We start from the raw sequence: 23756 nt of genomic DNA, 5'->3' as shown, positions 1-23756 counted from the left end.
GGTCTCACTTCCATCTAATCTGCAGTCCACTGCCTGTTGTCAGTCCACTGCCTGTTGTCAGGAACGATCCGTCCCTAGTAGCAGAAACAGAAAAGACAGCTCACAGGAAATGGAAGCGTGTCACAACTATCTGAGATTGAGACTTCTACAATGCTTCTGAATTCACAGGAGCTTCCTGCCTTTATGTAAGTTTAATTTCCCCCCTCCTTATGTTTTTTGTGAGCTCTGGGGTGAGAACAAACATACTAGGAAGCAAGGAAAAGGATGTCACAGCAGTACAGTACTGGCAGATTCTACAAAAGGGAGACGTCCCTGCTTATGAGAGAAATGTATCTAGATGTGCAGCTGAAGAGTGAATAATTTGGCTTTTTTCACACTTTCGTTTATAGTTCCAGCAGGCTATTCCAGCAGAGAACTGCCTGCTGCTGGATCGGGCATTGCCAGATGTTACTATAATGCCGGCCAGCCCCATTGACTATAATTAGATTCAGAAGTAATCCGCCCCCAATATCCAGCAAATATGCCAAGATTTGGCTACATTGGAGGGTTTTTGAGCATGAGTTGCCCATTTAAAGGGGTATTTTTAGATTATTTTATTGATGGCCTATCCTCAGGACAGGAAAGCTCATTAATATCTGATCGGCAGGGATCTGACACTCTGAATCCTCGCCTATCAACTGTTTCAGCTCTGGTACCCGAACTACACAGCTCCATCCGTTGTGCAGTGAGAGAGCCGATTACTGCAGCACTGCTCCTACAGATTTTTGAAAAATGTGAAATGAGCCTTTGTTGTTGTTTTTGGTCAGCAATGGTACCTTGCAACTCTTCTATTGATGACATTTTTTCCCAGTGTCTTTCTTTGGCTACATGCACACGACCGTATGTGTTTTGCGGTCCGGATGACATTCCGTATGGCATCCGTTTTTTTTGCGGATCCGTTTCTTTTGCGGATCCATTGTAATAATGCCTATCCTTGTCCGCAAACTAAAAAAAAATAGGACATGCACTATTTTTTTGGCGAAGCAACGGAATGGACATACTGATGTGGACAGCACACGGTGTGCTGTCCGCGTTTTTTGCGGACCCATTGAAATGAATGGATCCGCATCCTATCCGCAAAAAAAAAAACGGATCGGACACGGAAACAAAATACGGTCGTGTGCATGAGGCCTTATTGTGAAATTATGTACATTGACCTTAATGTGGTTGTGGAGTAAAAAGATAAAGACCCTCAGCATAGGCCATCAGATCAGTGGGTGTCTGACTTCCTGCCCCACCACTGATCAGCTGTTTGAATGGGTAGCTCTCATCTGAGAACTGCTTCTGCTCCAAAATTCCCTGTGTGCCATCTCGCTTGTAAAGGTGGCACAATGTAAATACAACTGCTCGTCCCAGTCATGTGAATGGGACAATGAGTTGCAATTGCATTGTGCTGCCACTGCAAATGAGGTGGCAAATATGTCATAATAAAGGGCATATGTCAGCACATTTGTACGTATGAAACTGGCTGACCTGTCGAACCCTTGCCAATCTGACACTGATAAACTATGCTACAGATAGGTCATCAATACCTTTGCACTGCATAACCCCTGCACAACCGCTTTAAAGAGGACCTGTTACCACAAAATAAAGTGCAATCTGTAGGCAGAATATTATTGAGCAGGAGTATATATATATATATACACATACACACACATATAGTTTTGTGGGGTTTTAGTAAAGATTGCAATTTATACATTTAAATCAGTTTTTTCTGAATTCAGTTGTACATTGTGTTTAAGTGTGTGTACAGTGACAGCTAATAGTTGTACATGGGGGCACTAATAGTTGTACATAAGGGCAGACTTAAAACATCTCTAAGCTTTCAAAAAATGTTTCATTAATATATAGTACAGTGTGTGTACAAAAGGAATAACACTAATTCTGCCCATTATATCACTTGTATCTGGTATTTTGTAGCAGTTTTCCTCTATCCTTGCTGAATATATGATTTGCAGTTATGTGTAGACTAGCTGTCATCCACTGCACACACAGAAAGTAGAGGAGAATCACCTTCCTAACTGTCTCACAGTAACTTGGAAGCAGCCCCAGGATAATGAAGGACATTACAAAGTACTGACTTGAATTTTTGTGAATGAAGCACATGTACTAACATATAAACTTTCTATGTATCTGTGCAGTCTCTCTTTGTCGGAGCCTGTCTCCTCAGCTTCTGTTCACCCCTCAACCTTCTACTCCCCATAGACTTGCATTGACATGTAATACAAACCTCCTACAGAGGTGATATGTCCTGGATGGAATGGAGGCTGATAAACAGTACTACTGATTTATGCAAAGTTGTGTGAAAAGTTCAGAAATGGCAGAAATATAATTGTATAAGTTACTGAATCTCTTCCCAAAAAATGATATAACCATCTGCTCAGCTCCTCCTGCTGTATACCATGCTGCTTGTAGATTGCATTGCAGTTTTTGGTGACAGATATTTATTAACCCATTCCTGACACCAACAATTTTTAATCTTCCCGACAGCCTATTTTTTGCAAAACTGACGTGTCACTTTATCTGGTAACAACGTTGGAATGCTGTTGCTTATACAAGCCATTTTGAGAATGTTTTCTCGTGACATATCGTACTTTATGTTAGTGGTAAATTTTTAGTCAATACGTTTTATCTTTATTAGTGTTGATCGAGCACCAAAGTGCTCGGGTGCTCGAGTAGAACACCTCGGGATGCTCAGGAGCTCTACCGAGCACTCGAGCACAATGGAAGTCAATGGGAGAACCCAAGCATTAAGCCAGGCACCCCCTGCTCTGAAGAGGGGAGGGTGTCTGGATAACATGAAAAGATCAGAAATTGATGGAAACACCACTGAATTGGTCTGAGAACAGCATAGAGAGGATGTATGGATGCATCTTGGACTCCCAAGGCGCTGCTGGGAAAGATGTTGTCTGAGTAGTACGCCAATTTTACAGACTGACAATAATACGCACAAAACCGATTAAATCGATTTTAGACGAAAAATTGTTAGGAAACATTCTTTCCTGTATAATTACTTGTATATAAAGTGCAAGTGCTGCCAAAAATTACAAGGAAGAGGCACTCTGATACAACCTATATATCACATAAGGGGGAAGGGGTGCATAGGAATACAGTGTATTCAATACACCATAAAAGTCACATTTAAAGTGCCTTTATGATCAGCAGCTTTCCTCTGGTAGAGTAGAGAAGTCAGGGGAAATTCAGGCCTTGTTAATTTTGATAGGAGTCAACCTGTCAGCATTTTCAGTTGACAGTCGGATGCGCTTATCAGTTATTATGCCCCCAGCAGCACTAAATACCCGCTCTGACAAAACGCTGGCAGCAGGCCAGCACCTCCAAGGTGTAGAGCGCCAGTTCGTGCCACATGTCCAGCTTGGACACTCAATAGTTGTAAGGCACAGAGGGATCATTGAGGACGCTAACACGGTCTACTACATACTCCTTCACCATCTTCCAAAACCATTCTCTCCTTGTGACACTAGGCCACGCATCAGAGTGAGGTTGCTGGTGGGGTGTCATGAATTTGCTTTGTGTTCCCCTTGTCTCCCCACCTTGGTTGCCCAAGGAACTATGTACTCCGCTGCCAGCATTGTCAGCTGGAAATTTTTAGAGCAATTTTTCCACAAGGATCTTCTGGTATTGCACTATTTTGCTAGTCCTCTCCACCAGAGGAATGAGAGATGAAAAGTTCTCTTTATAGCGGGGGTCGAGAAGGGTAAACAACCAGTAATCGGTGTTGGCCAAAATGTGTATAACGCGAGGGTCACGGGAAAGGCAGCATAACATAAAGTCAGCCATGTGTGCCAGAGTACCACCAGACAAGTCTTCGCTGTCCTCATCAGGAGGATGACTCTTAATCTCCTCATCCTCTTCCTCCTCTTCGGCCCATCAACGCTGAACAGATGGAATAAACATGCTGTGGGTACTACTCTCTGTAGCGGAGGCAACCGTCTCCAGCTCCTCCTTCTCCTCCTCCTCATCATCATCCAATTTGCGCTGATAAGACAAACTGAGGGTGGTCTGGCTATCACCCTGAGTACTGTCTTCCCCCATTTCCCCCTCTTTCACATGCAAAGCATCTGCCTTCATTGTGAGCAGCAAGCGTTTCAGTAGACACAGAAGTGGGATGGTTTTGCTGATAATAGCGGCATTGCCGCTCACCATCTGTGTTAATTCCTCAAAGTTACATAAAACCTCACAGAGGTCAGTCATGCATGCCCACTCGTCGCTTGTGAAAAGCGGAAGCTGACTGGAAAGGAGACGACCATGTTGCAGCTGGTACTCCACTACTGCCCTCTGCTGCTCACAAAGCCTGGCCACCATATGCAACGTGCCCTCTGCTGCTCATGTCGCACAACAGTCGGTGAGCTAGCAATTGCAATCACTGCTGCAGCGTTGCCAGACCGGCGGCAACTGTAGATGACTTTTGGAAATGGGCACACCTTCACCACTAGCTCTGGCAAATTGGGGTTGGTTTTGAGAAACCGCTGAACCACTAAGTGGAACACGTGGGCTAGGTATGGTATGTGTGTGAGCTTGCCGAGCTCCAAAGCAGCCACCAAGTTACGGCCATTATAAGACACAACCATGCCTGGTTGTAGGTTGAGTTGCAAGAGCCACAGCTCAGTCTGGTCCCTTATAACTTACCATAGCTCTGCGGCGGTGTGCTGTTTGTCACCTAAAAATATTAGTTTCAGCACAGCCTGTTGCCGCTTCCCCACTGCAGTGCTACACTGCTTTCAGCTACTGACTGATGGCTGACTGATGCTTCAAGGTGAGAATTCAGAGGTGCAAGTGGAGGAGGAGGTGGAGGAGGAGAAGGGGGAGTTGCAGCAACTAATGTAGGTGGTGGCGGAAATCCTGATGGAAGTAGGGCCCACAATCCTTGGCGTCGGTAGCACCTGTGCCATCCCAGGGTACGACTAGCTCCCAGCCTCCACATTGTTCACCCAGTGTGCCTTCAGGCAAATGTAGCGTCCCTGGCCACAAGCACTTGTCCGTGTGTCAGTCATTAAGTGGACCGTCCAAATAACTGCATTGGTCAGTGCACGGGTGAGGTTACGGGACACATGCTGGTGTAAGGCGGGAACGGCACACCGGGGAAAATAGTGGCGGCTGGGGACTAACGAGGGACCACCGCCGCCATCAGGCTGCGGAAAGCCTCAGTATCCACAACCCTAAATGGACACATTTCCAGAGCCAGAAATTTGGAAAGGTGTGCATTTAGTGCTATGACCTGTGGGTGGGTGACTGGGTATTTGTGCTTGCATTCTAAGGCCTGGGGTATGGACATCTGTACGCTGCGCTAGGACATAGAAGTGGATGTGGTAGATGATGGTGCTTGCGAAGGTCCAGGAGGAGGTCGGGAGGCATCCGGGCCTGCGTCTTGGACAGGGGATTGGCCAGCACATAACACAGGGGAAGAGAAGGCAGTGGTGCGACCGAAGACACTGATTGTGGACCCAGGGGTTCAGCACACCTATTAGGGTGCTTTTATGCCATGTGGCGGATCATGCTGGTGGTGGTGAGGTTGCTAGCGTTCACGCCCTTGCTCATTTTGGTACGGCACAGGTTGCAAATGACAATTTTATTATCGTCCGCACTTTCCTCAAAAAAGCGCCAGACTGCAGAACACCTACCCCTTTGCAAGGGAGATTGCCGCAAGGGGGTGCTCCGGGGAACAGTTGCGGGCCTGTTTGGTGTGGCTCGCCTTCTCCCTTTTGCCAACCCACTGCCTCTTCCAGCCTGTTACGGTGCTATGGATCCCTCCCCCTCTGTACTGCTGTCCTCACTTGGCTTGCCACCTCCTTTTCCACTTCCTCACTCTGGTCATCCTCCTGACTTGTTGACCTAACAACAACCTCACTTATTGACAACTGTGTCTCATCCTCATCATCAACCTCTTGAGACACTAATTGCCGTTGACTTATTGGCAACTGTGTTTCATCATTATCATCCACCTTGTGAAACACTAATTGCCATTCCCCACCGTCTTCTTCTTATGACTGTGGATGCTCAAGAGTTTGTGCATCGGTGCACACAATCTCCTCATGTCCCTCTTCAAGCGGGCTTGGCGAGAAGCCCAAATCAAGGAATGGCGATGAAAAGAGCTCCTCGGAATATCCAAGTGTGGGATCACTTGTTTGGCAAGACTCTCCATGGTGGGAGGAAGGAGGATCAGTGTGAGGATTCTGTTGACCAGACTCTTGGCTAATGAGACTGGACGTGGTTGAAGACAGGGTTGTGCTTAACCGACTGGAAGCATTATCTGCTGCAATCCAACCGACCACCTGGTCGCACTGGTCTGACTTCGAGAGTGGTGTCCTGCGCCACCCTGCAAACTGGGACATGAAGCTAGGTATTGTGGATGAGTGTGTTTCTTGTGCTCTGGAAACAGGCACAGTTTCAACGCGCCAAGGGCCACGGCCTTTACTGCTCACCTTCTGCATATTAAATGGTATATATGCTTGCAAGTATGTCCCACATACACTAGCGCAGGTTTTGTAAGTGTATGTGCAAATAAATTAAACTGAATGTCACTGATATTTAGGATGAGCAAACATTATACAGGAGATGTAGTGCAGATAATGTTGCTGCCACCAGCAGCAAAAAAATTTAGACTGAATGTCACTTATATTTAGGATGCGCAAACGTTATATATGAAATGTAGTGCAGGTAATGTCGCTGTGACCAGCGGCTAATAAAAAATTACAGGGAATGTCACAGTTATTTTGGATGTGCAAACGTTATACAGGAGATGTAGCACAGGTAATGTCGCTGCTGTCACCAACGACTAATAAAAAATTATAGGGAATGTCGCTGTCCGTAGCATCTACGGAAAAAGTACACTGGATGTCACAGATATTTTTAGTATGCGCACACGTTAAACTGGAGATGTAGCGCAGATAATGTCGCTGTCCGTAGAGTCTATGGAAAAAGTACACTGGATGTCACAGTTATTTTTAGGATGCGCAAACGTTATACAGGAGATGTAGCGCAGGTAATGTCACTGTCCGCAGCGTTTACGGAAAAAGTACACTGGATGTCACAGATATTTTTAGGATGCGCACACGTTAAACAGGAGATGTAGCGCAGATAATTTCGCTGTCTACAATGGCCAAACAATTGCAAGCTATTTACCGCAGGTTGCGCAAAAAATATATATTGCTGCCAGATACAATAATAGTCCTTAAAAAGACTTTTGGGTCTCTAACAAATTGCACGCAATTTAGCGTAGGTTGCGCTACTAATATATATTGTTGCCAGATACAAAAATAGTCCTTAAAAGGACTTTTGGGTCTCTAATCGCACTCAATTTAACGCAGATTGCACTTAAAATATATATTGCTGCCAGACACAACAATAGTCTTTAAAAGGACTTTTGGGTCCCGAACACCTACCCTGCCTAACAAAAAAATAACATTTTATTCCCTACACTATCTGTCCCTTCTACAACACAGCTCTCCCTGACTAAGACTGTCCGAACCACATGTCATCGGGTGCTTTATAGGACCCGATGACGGGTTCCGGCCAGCTAATCAATGTAATGCCAGTAACGAACATTGCTACGGCATTAAAGTGAGTGGCAGTACTTACGTAGGAGCCAACAAACGTGCGGGGAGGAGACTCGAGCATCGCGCTCGAGCACATGCGGTATTCGGCCGAACACCGCGATGTGCTGAGCATAGCGGTGCTCGAGCCAAACTGGTGTTTGGCCGAGCATGCTCGATCAACACTAATCTTTACTAAAAAATCCCAAATTTACTGAAAATTTAGAAAAAATTGCTATTTAGATTTTTTCTGCTATTGAGACAGATAAATCATAAAATATTTATTAACATTCGCCATATCTATGTTGGCATCATTTTGTAAATATCATGTTATTTTTTTAGGATGTTAAAGTTTTTGAAGCAATTTTTCAAATTTTCAAGGAAATTTCTAAAACTGGGTTTTTGAGAACCAATTAAAGAGAACCTGTCACCACTCCTGGCATGCCTTTTTAATAGCTTCTTGCATTCCCCATATAATAACAATTCTGAAGCATTTGTTCTTTTGATTCTATGTTCTGCCATTCATTTATTATTTGTACTAGAAGTTATGAATGAATTGCTATCAGTCTTCAGTAAGGGTACAGAGGGGTGTTGTCAGTTGAGGGTATGTCCCTGCACAGTCTGGCAATGGCAGCACTGATTGGATAGTGTCAGACTGTGCAGGGAACCCCCTCCTTCCCAACTGGTTAGCGACCCTCTATACCCTTACTTCAGACTGCTAGCAAATCATTCATAACTTTTAGTAGAATTAATAAAGGAACGGTACAACACAGAACATAAGAATAGATGCTCCAGAATAGTTATTACATGGGGGATGCAAGTGGCTATTAAAACAGAAATGACAAGAGAGGTGACAGGTCCTCTTTAAGTTCTGAAGTCACTTTGAGGGGCTTACAAAACAGAAACCTCTCATAAACAACCCCAACAGCCCTCAAATTATTTAAAACTGATTTTTACAAACTTTGTTAACCCTTTAGGTGTGCCACAAGAATTAAGGGAAAATGGAGGTGAAGTTTCAAATCTCCTTTTATTTAGAGATTCTCTATAAAAAAAAAATTTCATAACACAGCAAGGGTTATTATGGTGATTCTGTAGTTTACAGAAACAACCCATATGTGGTCATAATCTGCTGTATGAGCACACCGCAGGGCTCAGAAGGGAAGGAGCACCATATGGATTTTGTAGGGCATTTCGCTGGAATTCTTAGGTGCTATGTCACATTTGAAAAGACCTTGAGGTACCCCTACAATGGGAAACCCAAAAAGTAACACAATTTTGGAAACTAAACATCAAGGAATTTATTGAGAGGTGTAGTGAGTGCTTTGACCCTACAGGTGTTTCATAGAATTTAGAAAAACTTGGCTGGGAAAAGAAAAAATTTAAATAAAATTTCCAATAAAATGTTTTAGCCACAGAAGGTCAACAGAAGAAAAAGTACCCCACAATTTGTTACTAATTTTCTCCTCTAGACAGCACCACCCCATATGTGTTCATAAACTGTTGTTTTAGCACACTGCAGGGTTCAGAAGAGAAAAAGCACCATGTGCATTTGAGGTGTAATTTGATGATTAATACAGAACTGGAAATAAACTTCAGAGGCTCTGAGGTTAAATAAAAAAAGAAACCCCAAGAAGTGACCCGACACTCAACTGCCATTGCTTTTTGGGTTTTGGTTTTGTGGCGCACACCATATGGGAAAATTATTCTGCTAATTAGTACAATTACAGAGACAACAATGTTATATAGTTTTTTCACATTTTACGAGGGGATGCTGAGAAGTTGCTGGCTTTGCCCCCTTCCAGTAGGAATTGAAAAATAAATTAATGAATTTGGCACCATATGAAAGTTTGATATCTTGTTATGTAACTGTGCAAATATCAGATGTTTGTGATTGTTATAATTATTTAGAATTTCAGGTAGAACCTGAGATGGCAGAGGCACAAGGAAGTTTCACGTCTGTGGAGTTACGGGCCTTTATGAAGTTTTTGTTTCTCCAAGGAAAGGACATTCACACTGAGGACACTTCTCTCCTAGTGTTTGTGACATCTCAGTGTGAATGTCCTTTGCAGACTTTCCTTGGAGAAACGAAAACTTCATGACGGCCCGTAACTCCACAGACGTGAAACTTCTTTGTGCCTCTGCCATCTCAGGTTCTATCTAAAATTAAAAATAGTTATAACAATCATAAACATCTGATATTTGCACAGTTACATAACAGGATGATGATCATAACATGGTGATGGAATATGTGATGACCCATGTGATGAGCGTAGTGACGTCATCAAAGGTCCTATTCCTCACGAAAGAAGACAGAAGAGATGCCGGCTGCGCGAACAAGTGGATTAAAGTGAGTTAAAAAAATATATATTTTTTTTTAACCCCTCCAGCCCTATTGTACTATGCATTCTGTATTCAGAATGCTATTATTTTCCCTTATAACCATGTTATAAGGGAAAATAATACAATCTACACAACCTTGAACCCAAACCTGAACTTCTGTGAAGAAGTTCGGGTCTGGGTACCACATTTAGTTTTTTATCACGTGCGTGCAAAACGCATTGCACCTCCGCGATAAAAACTGAACAACGGAACGCAATCGCAGTCAAAACTAACTGCAATTGCGTACCTACTCGCGCGGGTTTGCCACAATGCACCGGGACACATCCGGACCTAATCCAGACACCCTCGTCTGCAAGGGGCCTAAGACTGGGGTTTTAGACGACGATCTTAATAACCCCTAAATGTGGTGATGGATCCGCCAAAGTTATGAAGACCCAGCGCCTGTCTTAATGTAAGCTTCCTAGCTGGCTTATATTTAGACCATTTTCTACGCCTAAAACAGGTGTAGAAAATGATGAATGAGATGGGCCTGAAGGCCCGTGCTCTTCCCCACCCACGCCACGCCCACATTTGTAGACCTGGCGTGAGTGGGGAAAAGTCACATATTGTGAAATACGCCTAATATAGGTATACTTCAGGATAATAAATGATCCCCATAGTGTATTGTAATGCATTGTGACAGTATTACACTGATAGTTGCCTATGAGATCCAGCCTGGGGGTCGAGTGAGGGAACTCCCTCCCTCTGTAAACCTCCTAAGTACATCAAGTTTTCACTGTTGACAGCGGTTAAAGCAGGGGCCTGACTGTGATTAACAGCCGGATCCCTGACGCTGATCAGGCAAACAGAGCTCCTGCGCTGGTCAGCACGATGTTCATGCAGGGTGCATGTTGGAAACTCACTTCCTGCAGGGCTGTGTATGTACAGTGCATATAGGGAAGGAGTTAACTGAGGTGAGTCAGGTCTGCAGTTCTTTAGATGTTTGTCTGGGTTCTTTTGTAACATCATGGATGAGTCCTTAATGCACTGTAGGTAAAAAATTTTGGTAGGCCAGCCCCTCTTGGAGAGGTTCACCATGTTTTCTCTATTTGAGTATAATAGCTCTCACTGTGGTTCACTGAATCCCCAGAGCCTTAGTAATGGCTTTGCAACCTTTTCCAAACTGGTAGATTTCAATGACTTGTATTCACATCTGTGGTTGATTCTCTTTAGAACATAGCATTATGTGCTACTTTTTGAGACCTTCTAGCCCAGGGATCTGCAACCTCTGGGATTCCAGGTGTGGTGAAACTACAACTCCCAGTATGCACACTTGTTTTTCTATTCTAAGAACTCCCACAGAAGTGAAAGGAGCATGCTGGGAGTTGCAGTTTCACCACAGCTGGAGTGCCAGGGGTTGCTGACCCCTGTTCTAGCCTGGGTCACATTGCCAAACAGATTCTATTATTCATCAGGTCTGGCAGTAATCATTCACAGGTGCGGGTATTGAAACTAAACACAATTGTCAACTGAATTTGGTTAAGGGTATATTCGCACGACCATCACACGGCCATTTTCATAACCATCCAAAGTCTATGGGTCTATTAACATGGTCTTTTTTTAATGGCCAGTAAAATACGGGCATCAAAATATAGGACATCCAATTTTTAGCCTTTTCTACTGCCCAACAGACATAATGGGTCTGGTTTAAATAGACACTTAGACAGGAGTACACCTGTCATTAAAAATGAGTACACTATGTAAAAAAAGAGAATCAACTTGGAGAATTCACATAAGTGACCATAACCACCATAACCACAAAGCTCTTATTATTGCTACGTTTTCTGCTGTTTCAGCAATTAAAGTTTTTCGAGATTTTAATACTAGTGACCTATCCTCTGGACCCCCAGCATTCAGCTGTTTGAGAAGTCACCAGTGAGCGCAGCATCCTTCTCGCAGCTTACCAAGCACAGTGTCGTACATTGTATAGCGGCTGTGCTTGGTAGCGCTTATCCCCATTCACTTCTATGGGGATGAACTGCGCCTTCTATGGGGATGTACGGTTTTTGCTGCCCACACCAACAAATCACAGCAAAGCTTAAATTTTTGAAGTGGACTCTAAGAAATGAAAATTGCGCTGTAATCGGTTGCTATGATAGTTTCTCACAGTTTTCTTAAATCTTCCCATTAACTTTTCTAAAGTTTTTACCACAAAGATGAAATAATGATTTGAAAAAAACATTACTCAAGTCTTGATTAGAGATGAGCAAATTTCTTGAAATTCATTTCGGGTCCAATTTTAAGAAATCAGTTGGCAGATTGGATTTGAGTACGAATAAATTCAACCCAAACCGAAAGTGCTTAGATTGCCCTCAAAAGTTGTGCATGACACTCTGAGGTCTCCTAGGACTGTACCCAACCTCTTTGAAGCTCTTTAGCATCATTGCAGCATTAGTAATGAGGATCTGGCAGGCAACGGAAGTGACCGGCTATGCCAGATATGGTAAGTCTGGTAGTATGCTCCTCTGCCAGAACAGACTACTGGAACACTGGAACTCAGGTGTGGACGTAGCCTAACAAATAGACTGTTTAAAGCATACAGCACTGTCAGAACATGGTTCACAAATTATCCCTAGGTGGCAGATGTCTTTTTTTGTCTGTCTTCTGATCTGTCAACTGGCCGTCACCATTTGGAGAGATTCTTCTGAATCAAACTGCTAAATATTTGTCTAGTGTCTGAATTTTTTAAAATATCAAGATGAATTTCATACATTTAGAATTGATTCGCTCATTTCTACTCTTGATAAACATACAAAATGCTTGGTCATGATTACCTGTGAGACAAAATCAGCAAATATTAAAGAGTTTGACTGAATGGGAAATTTCTAATAAGCAATCATTCTTATAACAATATCAAAATGAATGGTTACTCTCATTGTATACTCATTTCAGTTCTCTATATTATGTTGAAAAACTAAATTAACGAGCAATTATCAGTCATTACAGTATAATCGCATTTGTTGCGGTTTCGGTTCACCACATATAGTCATCTTAGTAATCTCCAGGTTATCACTAAGCCATGTACTGCTGAATAATAATAATACTAGTATCACAATGCCTGCTACTAGCATAGTAAACACATACAGCAAAATCCTTAGTCCAGGTAACAAAAAAATAAAAACAAATAGTCTAATATACCGTGGAGACAACTGCACCACTGCATTTCGAGTCATGTCCTTAAAATTCACCAATCCACTTGTCAGTGAATCATATAGAACTAAAATACCGCAGACAATACACAGCCCCTTGGGAAGTAGTGCTGTCAATCATCAGTCAGACTCTTATATGATTGGATGGCTTACTGAAGCAGAAGGATGATTGACAGGCCATATAGAAGGTTAGCTTTTGTTTCAGTTGCATGATACCAATACAATTTGGCAAGAGTGACATCAATTAATAAATATTTTTTTTCCTACCTAATATTCACCAGGAATGTTTTATATGTAGTTTGATAAGTTAGCGCAGGTCAGAATAAGCAACTACTAGAAATACATATGCTTTACTATACATATACTCTACTATACTATACTGTATGCATATTTTTTACCACATTTCTCCTTCGTGAGCTGGACATTTCAATGTTATTTAGCCACTGCACAAGCCATCACCTACAACAAAGATAAGTCATTTTCTTTTAGTTAAGCACTTCTTGACAGAAACCAAAAAACAACATAAAATTGCCATTGCTGCCTGGAATGGCCATACATATATTCATCCTGTGTACAGTTTTAATGTACCATACAGCAGGAAGAAGCCACAAGGACACCTACTGTACATTCTTTAGTCAAGACTTCCATGTCAAAGGAGAACAGTTTGGTTTACTAGGGCATGTTCACACGCACAGATATGTAACAGAAATGTATGCGTCTGTTTAAGTTATCTGAAAAGAGGCTATAAAATTCATATGTCGAAAAAGTCAAAAACTATTTTTACACAGATCTACCAAGTGCAAACATACTCTTGGGGTATGCCCAAAATCCACAGCACCAAAAGGCCCACCTAATTTTTCAGATTTGTGTGTGGAAATACTACAGATTTGCCGCTGAATTAACCCTCTTCACAGCGTGTGGATGAACTTTTTCAAATCTCATTCACACTGATGCCACTGTAAATGCTGCAGATTTTCTGCATGCAGTTACAATGTGAAAAATCTGCAGCATTTACGCCATGCGTGACCGTACTCTAATAGTAATCTGGATAAAGGACTTTATACCTTGAACTAAAACCTGAGGTTCTAGAAGGACAAAGCTTCTGATTTTTGAGGGTGTGGCTGGGATAAATTCATGACACATCTTAATATTTCAGAACTTTCACTGGGAAATGTAGTCTGATGTTACATCCAGGGACAGAACGGTATTTGGTTAGATCATGGGTGCCATTTGGTTTGTAACAATTTCTAATTTAGATGTCACAATGTTTGAGCTGTAATGAGAAAACAGCATTTCTGGAAATTGGTGGTAAGATATAGACTTTGAAAATGAACTATATTGCAATTGTCATCAATGCATAAAACTGTAGTTAAAACACAACTAATTTACTCTAGTGGTTGATACCCTAGGCACAGATTGACATATTATAGGCAATGGTAAATGTCTATATACAATATCCTCTGTTACTTCCATCACTCCTCGTCTACTGGAAGCAATCTCTATCCACACATGCAGCTAAATAAGTCATTTTTCTCTTTGGAACTAGTAGGTTTCTTACAGTCATGACACGCTACTCAAATCTGCTGTATATGATGGACCTTGTCAGATGTCAGTGGACAGAAGACTGTGGACCTTCTGAACCGTTCTGAAGGCATCACTGTCACCATGCTATCTGAGAAGCCTACTAACATTTCTAAACATTATGTGCTTACATTAAATATATATTTCACTGGCAGCACCACAATGCATATGAATGAATGCTTGAGGGGGTTATTGAATAGACAACATGACATAAATACTAGTAATACCTACGTGGTTTAATGCCACAGTTTAATATATCACGTTGTCTGCTGTCTTGAAGGCATCCTTGAAGACACCGTTCGTGTAACGTGAACTATATCTGTCACTTTTGTAAGTTTTTAAACTAATAACACTGCAAATATGGGTGAGTGGACCTTTTATGTGCTTGCTACCTGGAAATAATAGCGTGATGCCCTGTATTCGATGACAGCGGGGTAGTTGAAGAGAAAGAAATATGACACAGCTCATGAAGGGCATGAAGATCTGGAACATTTATGAATCAGTGGTGTCATAAAAATGTTGGGAGATGTGTAAGACGTCCTTGATTATATTTCTTTGCCCACAGATAAACAGTTCCTTTTAGCATGACTTCTATTGTAAGTTGCATTGCGCTTGGACTAATGAATGCTCACAAAGTATAGAAATACACCAGCAGAATGCATTAGGAAAATACGCCTGGTGTTGCATACAGATTCGCCACACAGTGATTCAGGCCTTGTATGTTATACAATACCCCTGAAATCCTTTGCTATTGCCAAGAAGTCTATTGACATCTCTTCTACTCATATTAATGCACCGAGGCTCAAAAGGGTGTCAGAAAGACAACAAAAGACAGCGAATTCCAAGAAAGGGTAGTGGACATTTTACCGTACAAAAGAATAATCAAGAAGCCTATATTTTTTGGATTAAGAGTAACAGTTGCTAATCAAACTTGTATAGTTATATTTCTTAGGTCTGTTTATTGAAGTGTTCTTGAGGTATTTTCAGACATAAAATGGTGGGTGTGGACAAGCTTGCCGATATCACGGGCTCCTGAGGTTTACTGGTCATTTCTCATCTCTGTCAAGAACACAAAATGTACGTGAGCAGCTTTCTAAGTGTTTAAAGATGGCTGAACAATGCCCTATCAATAGGAGAAGAATATGCATCTAGTCTCTTACTGCGAACCAAGTGACAGAGAAACATTATTCTAATCTAAATAGTATACCAGTCTATTGTTGTCTATAAGTGCGCCAAAGTGGCCCATGACTGTAAATGTAAGCATTCTCTTTACTGTAGATGTCCATTTTGTTCCACGTTCTTTTACAGGTTATAAAATCGAAAGAAAGAATACTAGCCTGAGGTCCTCTTCAGTCCTGAGGTTTCTGAGATTCTAAAGAATGAGATCATTGCCCAACTGGATTTTTGCAGATAGTTGTCAGCATTTATGAACAATTTGTGGGGCATTGTACTACTGATCCGCTGCCTCTAAGACAGTTTTCAGAAAGGACTGTTAGATCTTGAAGTACTACTGCCCTCATCATGCACCCTCACATCATATATATGTAAAGTATACATTAAGACTATGCAGAAAACGTTAAATGCATCACATACAGAAATCATATAGAATAATATAAAAAAATATGAAAGTGTCAGGGACAAACTGTAGGGACATATCTTTATACACTACATTGCCCTTGAATTTAGTAACAGTTAGTAGCTATGTTATGATCTAATCTGACAGTATTTGTACTCCTTGGTGTAGTAATGCATGTAGCGTGCCAATGTCTATAAGCATGTGACCAATGATATTCAACCATGTTTAATAGTCCCATATAGCCAAAGAATTTTTCTTTGCATAAGAATATGCAGTATGTCATATCTGTAAATCAATATATATATTTTAGAAATCCTGAGAACCAGCTAGGCAATCCAACTAAACAATAGTCACATTTCGGCATATGGCCCGTAATATTCGTAGGATTTTGTATAAAAATTCACCGAGAGAAAAGAGGCACTAAAATCTCAAAAAATTAGGACAAAAACTGTAAAAAATATCCAAATGCATTGTAAATACTTGACTTAAATGCACACATATAAACCATGATATAGTATTTTCTTAAAATCTTAATAGGTAAAAATGTGTTTACTGAGCCCCTACTGTAGTTTCCCCTCTTCTGTACCAAGTAATGTGATCAATGAACAATGGCACAGATATAACGTAGCTACATCTTTAAATGATAGTAAGGTGAACATTGGTAAGGTGAATATATATGTCATGCCCAAGGTATACGTTTTAGTCTACAAAGTATACAACATGTTTTTAAAAAAAATATATATATGGCTAAAGAAACTTAAAGAAAGAAATACATCAACGGATTTACTGTACTTCTAAGGAACACAAAATGATGGCAAACTGCATTTTTGCCCTAATTCAGTTGCATGCCGGTGGCTGTGCTTTTTTATTTTAAGGTTAATGATGGAAGATAGTTGTCAACAGTAACATATATATATATATATACACACACACATACACACACCCTCAAATATCTTTAATTTGCCAGTCGTAGAATGTATCATTGTTATACAAGTAGAACATATAACTTTATATAAGCAATTTTATGCTGATTTGGTGATAACTGGAATACACCTTCACCCTAGAATAATCGTTTTCGGGAGAACCTACTTCCCCACTGGACTTACAGCTAGATAATCTCTCACAATACTCCCTGTACCTGTGAATATTTTGATCATTATAAAACTGCCATAAAACAAATCACTATTATGAGCTCCAATTACCCAAGCACACAGTACTGTCTTATGCAACCATTAAAACATAATGTAGCTTTTTTTATTATTTTATTGCTTAGGTGATGCAACAAAGAAATCACGGGGGAACCGCCTCTAGTATGCCTTCCTTTACCATGTCTTGGTCTTTCTAAATACTTTTTCAATGAGTCTAAAAAACAATTCCTACTGAGGGTAAGAGACATAAAACAAAAGCGTAGAAACTATAAATTGTTGTCTTGGGTTACATAACCGTCCAGCAAGCAAGCCTAGATGGAAGAAAAGCCAAGGCACCAGTACTCTCTACAGCATTGTACAGTGGGTAACAAAGAGCCCATGAGACGTGACACAGCATAAATATGTACACACTGCCACAAAAGAACTTCAGATTCCTCCTTGTGGGATCTTACAATATAAATGGAAAACTTTAACCAGGCAGGCCTACTAAAGCCCTATTTTTCTTATCACTCCAACTTGTTTCTTAAGAACTTGGATAGAATTCTGGGGTATTTCTTTCATTAGTTCGAGTGAGTTGGAAGCAGGGAGGCTGAATGGAAAATACTGTGCCAGCTATTCAGATACAGTACAAAAGCGGGTTGCATTTTACATAACGGCAGGAACACAAAAGCTATGAAGTATTCAGAGTTTGAAAACTGCTGTCCAATCTTCAGGCCGTGTTCTTGAAGGCGAGATCTCTCTGACTGCCATTTATTTTTGAGCATTCCTGGAAGGAATTTAGGCAGAAGGTGTGAAATATATCATGCTCGAAGTAACCAGTATAAAGTATAGAAATATGCAGCTGATTAGAACTGCTCTGGGTGTGTCTATCAACATTCACACTGAGCAAAGTACTTTTGTCACAGCCAACAAGGCCTTTATAGAGCTGAGCTTTATGGTTATTTCTCTAATGAGTAGCACTGGCTTCTCTAGATAGGAACATTAGGACATCGGGAAAAAAAATAGCACTTTACATATTATTTAATGTTATGCAAAGTCTATAAAATCCTAAAGTCTTTCTTTACTCTCAGTGCAGCCTAGTCATTTTAATAAGGATCTTCTCTATAAACCTTCATATGGAGAAATCAGGAAAATATGCACTGCTCAGTTAGAAAGTTTTGTGAAAAGAACGTCTACTCATTTTCTTCTCTGTTCAGTTCTTTCGGTATAAAATATGCGTAGTTAAGCAACATTACATAATCTTCATTGTAAAGTCTGCCAGCTATTATGTGGTCATGAGGTTTTCCAGTTACTCAGCATTTATTAAGCATCGTTCAGTAAGGTCTCTCAGAATCTATCATGGCGGCTCCTGAATAGGCAAACACGGAGTCATTTTGGCTATTCATCTCATTCTTTTTACTAAGTGTAAAACATAGGATACCTCTGCTTATTCTATAATGTTGCAGTATCTGTATCTAACCAACTGTATAATTGCTTTTGTGTAAGTTTTATCATTTGATAGTGTTGTTACCAGCACCTTATACATGCTCAGATTTACTTATCTATGACAAATTCTCAACTACTTTGGTCCAAAGATACATTCTTTACCACACACATAGCACACCATTACCATACAAGAACTGTGATTGTCAGGACATTCCACCTTAAATATTGCAACTTTTAAGGCCAGGTTTAGACATGTTTTACGCTCACTGTATATACTGTAAGAATTCAAACCAAATGCATCATCAAGAAAGCAATATCCACTTAGTGCACAACGACCAACAGTTTTTCTGGCAAATTTTCTTCACCATAGTTTACTAAGGATGATATAAGCTATTGATGTCAAAGTGTTGTTCTGATCTTTGATCATCTACACAACACAAAATCATTAAAAGCCAATTACGATGAACAGTATGTAGCTGTACCAAATCAGATGCCAACCAACATCTGTAAAACCGCGCCCATACAGTACAAGTGTTTATTCAATTCCACAATAAAATTAAGGCACCACATAGAGAGACACATGATAGGAGATCAAAGTGGAAGTATGGGGTGTATGTCAACATTAGCAACCATTACATACAATAAAAATTTGCATTAAAACGTTACTTAAACGCAACATTCTATAATATAGAGGTGCACCAAGAGTGATGATAACCACGAGCAGAGTTGTTAGGCCACATGTTTCAACGACCTTTTTGTTTCTGTGCATGTATATCTGTTCCATTTACACGTACAATGGCATAGCAGCCATAGTATAACTCTGATGCCATTTATGATCAATGGAGACAATAGAAGAAAGATATTCACCAATTTTATGTATATACCATAAAAAAGTACAAATGGGGTGCAATGCACAAGCAAGTCTAGAAATATATTCAGTGGAAGCACACAGACTCCGATAGGCACTTGATGAAAAGGTAGTAGATTGTAACAAAACCCATTTGGACATTTTTCACTCATGGAAAATTCATTAGAATGTCGAGCACAGAGCCAGAAAACAAAGCCCTGTCAACTTGGAATGAGTAAGCATACAGCCCTGTAGGAAGCCATCTTAGAATACACAATCCGGTTAGAATGCACAAAACCCAGGAATATCAACCAAAAACATAACAAAGGAGTCCACATCACATACTACAATGGTCGCTTTATAGTCTATGTAAGACTCATCTGCACACAATATTTAGTGTCATTATTCACTACAATACCATTCAATGTAATCATTTGGCTGGGTCATGCTTAACTGTGTAACCACTGGCACGTGCCTCTCCATCCATTCTCCTTCATGAAACATGCAATATTATAGGCAACCATGAAAGGGATATCTTAGTCAGTGTACATTACTTTAATTGCTTCCCGCCTAAATCTAACAGAATCACGTGTCTGCTAATTTACTGCATGATGAGCATGGACTGCAAATTTTAAATTACACACATTTTGCACCAAAAGAATGCATTCTTTATACAGATCAGAATGTGCAACAGTCGAGCGCCCATAAAAACCATGTCCAAATAAAGCTAAGGCAAATACACACCACAATAAACGGAAATCTGCAACTCATACGAGCAAAGGGCCAGATTGAAAATAACTGCATAGAAACAATAAAAAGCTTTATAATACCTAAAGGAAACACTAAAATATACCTTAGTAATGTCACATTGTCACTAGGGTGAAGCTTATTCTTTAATCCAAGTGGAAGTGTTCGGCAGATCCCAAAGCCAAAACGCTGTATAATCCAACTGTGCAGAACCAGTTCAATCCAAAGCACGATTTTAAAAATCCTGGGCTCAGAACCCAGATCTTCATATTTTATAATGAGCACTTAAAGGTAACGTATTTGGAAACCAAATTCACCATTTGTCTCTTGCATTTTTAACAGATCCATGAGAAGCTCTATATGAGGAAAAACAAAGTTTAATATTTTTGCGCTGTATTTTTGAAAAAAATATTGGATACATTGTTAGAATAATTGTTGAAATACGGAGTCTACGTGGTAAGTAAGGTTCTATTTTCCACAATCACATGCATGCTCAATGTATACATAAGCCCACATCTATGTTTGCCAAGCTATACATAACTTTATAATTTCCTTAAATTGGTCCAAGGTTTTTTAAAATAAAAATAGTCATAAAACATTAAATAATCTATATGTGAAATTCACAATTCACACACTTCATTATGACTTTATTTAAAGAAAAATGAATACTTTTGTGATGGAAAGTGGTACAATACAATGACACCGCACTGTAGCTGTAGAGAGCGCTGTTGGAATAAAACAATGGCTCATTGATATAAAAGAACTAGCAATGCTTATTACCAGTATGACTGTTACTATACCAATGGATTGCCTCAAGAACTGAATGAGAGAATAAAAATATGAACAGGCACTCGTGTTCTGATACTTAAAAAAAAAAGTCTGATAGAACAATATTCAACATTTTTGCATACATATTGGGGTCTTAATGAACACCAATAGAGGAAGCAAATGAAAATGTGTAACTTAAAACTCCACACGTACAATAATCACAGAATACTATACGCATTATAGGGAATGTGCATTTTTATAGTAGCCCACCATATTTAGTAAACATGCCCGTATTGCTACATATGGCTTTCTGAATGCAAACCATTTTCTTGTGTAACATCTGCATGAATTTCTTTCATGTGGTTACAGGACACATTGAATTACCGTATATGCAACATACTATCACCATTTAACCATTTTCTTTACTTACTCTTGAACAATAGGAAGATCGTGATAATATATGGTCCTGCTACAGTTAAGTTTAGTTATTATTGTAATCTGTTGATAAGAAAACGCTTCAAATATGGGATTTATAGAAAGAAGGACCTATCCAGGGGATTGAGACGAAAAGAAAGATTAAAACTAGTGCGACACATTGTTAGCACGATGTGTCACAAATGCCAAGGACGAGATCTTTCTCTGGCTCGCTAAGTTCAAATCTTAGGCAAATATTCAGAATAGACGAAAACTCGAGAAATAAAAAATAAACCACTTAAATAAAAGTTACAATAAGTCAGTAACAAATTCCAAACGCTCTCATGAGTTTTCAGCGCTGCGTCACAACTTATCACCATGAGTAAACAAACTTTAGCCAAAGTTTAGAAACTTTTTGCCACTGTCTCATTTTTCATCGCTGGTTAAAAAATATTGTGAAAGCTGTCAATTTTAAAAGCATATTATAAACCTAATTATTTCAGAAGGCTTTCCACTAAACCACTGTATCTGTACTGCTGCCATATGGATAATAATACAATTAAATCAATGTAATAGTTTAAATGAAAAACTGAAGAAAAAAAAAGAAAACAGAAAGAAAAAAAAAGAAAGATGAGGAGCCTTTGCCAAGACTTTGTTCTCCAGATGCCATTCATTACAAGGTTGTTTATGACAAGGTTGTCATAAAGGAAAGTAATTAGCAAAGTATTTTCAACATTTACTGAAATACAACTCCAAACATAGTAAAGTAGTAGTAGAAGTTCCATTTTCATGCAAATCCATACAATATTCCTAGTTAATGTAATATAAACTGCTAGAGAGTGAGTTAACTTGCAGTACACCTGATCCCTGCCCACCCACATCTCACTCAAAGCAACTCACCTCTCAAACAAGAAACTTCTGGAGTCAAGCCCCTTTGTGACTTGCAGGTAACAATGATATTGAGGTCCCTCATGCTAGAGAAGTTTTTGAAGAAGACAACCACAGAAGGGCTTGGAGGAAAAGGGCTGATTCCAGATAGAGATGCAGATAAAGAGTTCTTCAGACTTTTCCTTTTGTTCAAGTTCTCGGAGCAAACAAAGAACTGGAGCTCTGCAGCAGGTTTGTAGCTCCCACCCTCGCCCTCCTCCCTTGTCTAGTCAGAAGCACACTACAAGATCCACTGCAATTTCTCTTAGTAAACTTTTGTCCTGAATTAGCTTCACCTTCAACCACCAGGACTTAGGTAAACTTCATAGTAGATTCATAAAGCCCAGCAAGTGGGTGAGCAGGAGTTGACAAGTTTAGTGTCCAAAGATGTTCCTCTTTGTTTGGGTTGCTGTCCTGATGGGTCAAAGCCCTCAACTTCAAGATGATCCTGTAAAGCCCTGTGCTTTTAGTGAATGTTAGAGAAAGGGTGAAGAAGCTGTTGATGCTGATGAAGATATTAGGTGTGAACCAGGCAGTGTGTCTCCACTGTCCTGTCCCGTCCAGGACACTCCCCTCCCACATCTCATTGTCCTTGGACTTAGGTTCAACAACAAAGAGATGAGCTAGGCGTCACACCAACCTACCTGTTGCATAGACTGCAGCAGCAGTGAGGAGAGCACCCACTGGAAACCAGGTCTCCTTCAATCCTCTAGAAGTTTCACTTGTTTCACAAAACAATTTGGGACCAGAATGAGTTTGGTGGCACCTCCCCCTAAACAAAAAAAAAAGTGCAGGGAGAGGATGGGTATCCACAGCAACTGAGAGTTGTTTGCAGGGCTCGTTTGTGGATCTGGCATCTTCTGCATCATTTCAGTGAAGTATTCTTAACCCACCTTCTAAGCACTTATTCTAAAGTTGTTTTCCCAGAGTATTCACTAGTTGGTAGTCACTCAGCTTCTCGTCCCTTTACTGCATACTAACTGCACGTTCCAGCAGCAGAGAGGGAGGAGGAGGGAGGAAAATAAACACACAGCCTTTAAAGGCACAGCCCTAAAACTACAGCTGTCTGGTCCTCTTTTGGTTTTGTTTCATCCAAAAACCTATGTAGTGGTCATTGTTTGTGACAATCTGTACTAGGTCTTTTTTATAAGTCTCTCAGGCTAAACTACAAGCAGGAAATGTACACATCAAAAGTTTTCACCAACT

The 23756-nt window shown here is 40.4% G+C and overlaps 1 long non-coding RNA gene across 1 annotated transcript in view; it reads right to left on the bottom strand.

Moving 5' to 3' along the window:
- Positions 1-23445, bottom strand: part of LOC121002122 — a 309140-nt gene extending 285695 nt beyond the window's left edge. Inside the window, exons 1-2 of the long non-coding RNA XR_005779224.1 lie at positions 22524-23445; positions 20548-20797 (exon numbers count right to left, since the gene is read on the bottom strand). This is a non-coding gene — a long non-coding RNA (uncharacterized LOC121002122). The remainder of the gene's footprint in view (positions 1-20547; positions 20798-22523) is intronic.
- Positions 23446-23756: the final 311 nt, after the last annotated feature.

This window comes from Bufo bufo, chromosome 5 (genome assembly GCF_905171765.1).
Source record: "Bufo bufo chromosome 5, aBufBuf1.1, whole genome shotgun sequence".
NCBI lineage: Eukaryota > Metazoa > Chordata > Amphibia > Anura > Bufonidae > Bufo > Bufo bufo.
The sequence above is the reverse complement of the archived record's forward strand: the minus strand, read 5'-3'. Positions and strand labels throughout refer to the sequence as shown.